Source organism: Nicotiana sylvestris, chromosome 7, assembly GCF_000393655.2.
Source record: "Nicotiana sylvestris chromosome 7, ASM39365v2, whole genome shotgun sequence".
Taxonomy (NCBI): Eukaryota; Viridiplantae; Streptophyta; class Magnoliopsida; order Solanales; family Solanaceae; genus Nicotiana; species Nicotiana sylvestris.
In genome coordinates this window covers 35,868,219-35,873,200 of record NC_091063.1, presented here as the reverse complement: position 1 = coordinate 35,873,200, position 4,982 = coordinate 35,868,219, and the positions used below count along the sequence as shown (strand labels likewise).

Here is a 4,982-nt window from a genome sequence, read left to right as displayed (position 1 = left end):
ATCGGGTAACATTTCATATTTACCCGGTATGATTATAGAGAAGATATTCAATCTTTCTTTCATTTAATGTCGCAATATGACAACCACTTTGACTTATACATTTGAAACTCAAAACGTTTCTTTTGAGACTTTGCAATATCAATGTCATGAATAATTTTATTCATCCGGGTAGTAATAAATTAGTTTTTCCGGAGCTCTTAACAACTTTTATACTACAAGATCTTGTATCATACCATTCATATGGCAAATGTCTCCTTCACGGAGAAACTTATATCATAATAAATTGTCATGGTCAGAATCATCATAAGCAAAATCATTTATTGCTTTAATTTTGCCTTTAATAACTTTTATAAGGCATGGCAAAATAACATTTGGCGTATCACATGTACGCGACCAATGACATATTCATGTAACCACACAATAATATTTATTCTCTTTATTTCACTCAAATTCTTTAGAGGTGAGTTGTGTGATATTCATATAATCATGAATTGCATGTCTTTATTCATTACTTTTATCACATATTGCCCCATTCAACTTTAGGAATTGTCTTGCATTCTCAATGCTTATCACAAGTCACATTCTCTTCAAGGAATGGATCATAATCAGCGACATACTTTATTATTTTCATACCAATTTGATGGCAAAAATTGCCTTCACATTTTGAAGGACTATTTTGAGAACCCTTATTATTCTCCTTTTATAATCATAGTGATGATTATTATTATTTTGATCTTTGGAACTCCCACGTTCGTTGTTCAACCACTTGTCTTCATTATATCATCAATATGGTATAGTGGGAATCAAACCCAATGTCTTACCAATATAAAGGCATGTTAGGCCATAATGAATTGAGACTCAAACCCAACTCTTATCATATGGTGCATCAGGATTTGATCCCGATGTCTTACCCTCAATCAATGGTATAATAGGCTAAACAATATTGAGATTCATTCTCAAGCCTTAATTTCAATCACATGCCAAGAAAGTTGTACACAATTAATGCCACGACCCAAATTCCAGTCGTGATGGCGCCCAACACACTACTAGGCAAGCCCGACCATTATTCAATACTTAACCCAATTTATCAAAAATAGCGGAAAGAAATATCAATTAAGCAAGATTAAAGTACTGAAGAATTTAACAAAATACACAATATAATCTCACTAGGACCCGATGTCACGAATCTGAGCCTCTAGAATACAGAATATCATCCTAATACATGGTATATCCAAAGTCTGATAATGCGGAAATAAAGAGATAGGATAGGAGGGAGAAGATCAATGGCTGCGAACGCCGTGCAGCTACCTCGATACTCCCAGAAGCTGGATCTGCTGATCAACTGGATCTACTGAGCCTGAGACTGCCCTGGATCTGCACACAAGGTGCAGGGAGTAAAGTGAGTACTCCGACCCAGTGAGTAATAAAAGTAACTACAGTCCGAAGATAAGAAAATCCAGTAAATACACAAAGTAAGCTAAAATCCAAATATACAGCAACATATGGAACTGAGCAGCTAAACAACAGTATAAATAGAAATACATGAATGCAATGCAATGCATATGATGGTACATTCCAGTACCCACTGCGGCGTGCAGCCCGAGCCATCCATATTTATTTATCGTCGACGACGCTCACTGGGGGTGTGTACAGACTCCGGAGGGGCTCCTACAGCCCAAGCGCAATATCTTGGTCAGTCATTGTTACCTGACCGGTCAGCCATTGTTACCTGACCAATTTATATCATACAGTGTCATTGTTACCACTGTTCAAGTATATCATCCAGTGTCATTGTTACCACTATTTCAAGTATATCACACAGTGTCATTGTTACCACTGTTTCAAGTATATCACACAGTGTCATTGTTACCACTGTTTCAAGTATATCACACAGTGTCATTGTTACCACTGTTTCAAGTCACTTTATAATCAGTCCAGAAAATAATATAATAAGCCCCTTGGGCATTTACAAAACAGAAGTTCCCAGCCCGGAATACATTTAAAAATATCATTTAAGTTTTCAACACTTAGAATTATGGCTGAGTTTGCAAAACAACATTTAAAACCTTGGACTGAAATTAAACGATATGCAAATCATGCTAAGCAGTAATATCAATCCTCGAAGGATTTTACAAATTGGCACAAGGCCCCAAACATGGCATCAAGCCCCGTAATATTAATGAAGTATGTGTATCAATCACCAATATAGTATAAACATCACACGGGATGGACCAAGTCACAATCCCCAATAGTATCCGACCCCTTACTCGCCATGGAGTGCGTGTCACGCCTCAATATAGCGTTACGATGTGAAAGTCCGGGGTTTCAAACCCTCAGAACATCATTTACATCTATTACTCACCTCTAATCGGCCGTAGACTAGTCCGCAATGCCCTTTCCTCTTGAATCGACCTCTTCGCGCGTCGAATCTAGTAAGAACCACAACGAATACGTTACAATAGGCTAAGGGAATATAACCCAATCGAAAAGACTCAAAAAATGTCGAAAATCCCGAAATTAGCAAAACCCGAGCCCCGGGCCCACGTCTCAAAATTCAGAAATTTTTACATCAATACGACCCTTATCTCGCCATGAGTCTATACATACCAAATTCACAAAAATCGGAGTTCATTTGACCCCTCAAATCACCATTTAATTCTCTTAAGTTTCAAGCCCTAAACCACCATTTTTGTCCATAATTTACTTGAGTTTTCAGCTCTAATCCATGTATTTAACTTGGAAATAAGTAGAAACAACTCACCTTTGATGCTTGATGAAATCCCCCTTGAAATTCTCTCCAAAATAATCCAAGCCAAATGAAAGAAATGAAAGAAATAAGCCAAATCCGTGTTTAAAAGAATCTGCCCGTGCTTCGTCGAGTTGTACCTTGCACTTGTGCTATACAAGTTGTACATCCTATTAAAAATTTTCCTTGTCGGACACCTTCTGTTTAAACACCCATAACGTCTTGTATAAGTATCAAATGACAAACGGATTGAATATTTAGAAACTAGACTCGAAGATCTTTAATTTGATAGGTTGTACACCATATAACTCTTTATATATCCCGAGATATGAGCTTCTAAAGTAGGCTCCCCGAATCAGAAAATTCTGGAGAACGAGCTCCACCAGTCATATTCAATCGACTGTAACATTCTCTACAGATGTCCAAATTACGATTTCTTTAGCTTTCTGGAAACTAGACATAAAGGGCTACAACTTTCGTTTTTAAACCATCTCAAAATTCCTTGTAGATCAAAAGATATAGGCCTCCGAAGTACGCTCCACGATTGCAGTCCAAAGACCTGCAGAAAATTGCAGCAGAAATTTCTGCAGCTTTTTCTTTTCTTTTTGGTCCGAATTTCATTCTGTTAACCTTCCGAAATCCACCCGAGGCCCTCGGGACCTTAACCAATTATATCAACATGTCCCACAATATCATTCAAACTTGTCCCAACCTTCGAAACACCCAAAATAACATCAAAACATCAAATCCTCATCGAATTCAAGCCTATGAATCTCACGAACTTCCAAATTCCATTTTTGATAAAAAAACCCAACCAAACCACGTCCGAATGACCTCAAATTTTGCAGACAAGTCCAAAATGACATAACGAAGCTACAGCAACTCTCGGAATTCCATTCCGACCCTCGGATCAAAATCTCACCTATCAACCGGAATTCGCCAAAATACTAACTTTGCCAATTCAAGCTTAATTCTACACCGGTCATCACAAAAATATTCCGGACACACTCCTAAGTCCAAAATTACCTAACGAAGCTATATGAACCATAAAATTCGCATTTCGAGCTCTCTAACACATAAGTCAATATTCGGTTGACTTTTCCAACTTAAGCTTCCTTAAAAGAGATTAAGTGTCTCAAACCTTACCAAAATCATTCCGGAATGACTTTTTGCACACAAGTCACATTCGACATTACGGACTTGCCCCAACTTTCGGATTCACATTCCGACTCCGATATCAAAATTTCCCCTTCCGGTCGAATTTTTCTCAAAAACCTTCAAATTTCTATACTTAGCCAAATGACTTCAAAATGACCTCCGGACATCCGAATTCACTTCCGATCGCGCTACCAATCCTTAAATTATCCCCCGAAACTAACCGAATCATCGGAAATAAATTCCGAGACCTCTAACTTACAAGTCAACTTCCGGTTGACTTTTCCAAACTAATTCTTCATTCAAAAGACTATTTGTCCCAATTTCTACCAAACTCGATCCGAATTGACTCAAATTCACCAAGTACACATATTGAAGCATGAATAAGCATATAACGAGGAATACGGAATGGAATTACAGGAGACGACGGGTTGGGTCGTCACAAAAACTGAAATGCCTTCCAACCTAAATTTATGAAATTCTTCTAAAGTACTAACTTTCACAATATACGCCGAAATGCTCACGGGTTACCCAAAATCAAATCCGGACATACGCCCAAGTCCAAAATCATCATACGAACATGCTGGAACTTTCAGATCCCAATTCCGAGGTCGTTTACTCAAAATTCTAATCCTAGTTCATTTCTTCAATTTTAAGCTTTCAAAATGAGAATTTCCATTTAGATTTGACTCCAAACTTCCTGAATTTTAATTCTGACCATACACACAAGTCAATATACCTAAGATGAAGCCGCTCATGGCCTCAAACTGTTGAATGATACGCCGGAGCTCAAAACGACCGGTCGGGTCGTTACAATTAATTTGCAACTTAGCAAATCAAATTAGCTTTCTTAAATAAGTAAAATCTCAAATCAGCGTAAAGGTTTATCAATTATTTGTAGCAACTATATGAAATACAACCGTTTGTAGTCAGAATATTTCTTCTAAATTCTATTAGAGTTTAAATGGATCATAAAATTATTTTCATTATATTTATTGAGTTTCTCTCAAAAATATTGTTATTTTCGGGGTATACCTTACCTATTGGATTTGATTTAATGCCATGACTTTCCTTCACTCAA

General features: G+C 37.3%; 1 long non-coding RNA gene across 1 annotated transcript; it reads right to left on the bottom strand.

Annotated features, from left to right (window-relative positions):
• Window positions 1–1,083: 1,083 nt before the first annotated feature.
• LOC138872671 (uncharacterized) lies at window positions 1,084–2,827 on the bottom strand. Its single transcript, XR_011401176.1, has 3 exons — window positions 2,762–2,827; window positions 2,363–2,429; window positions 1,084–1,374 (listed from the first exon to the last, which is right to left on the bottom strand). It is a non-coding gene; the product is annotated as an uncharacterized lncRNA (long non-coding RNA).
• Between the last annotated feature and the right edge of the window lie 2,155 nt (window positions 2,828–4,982).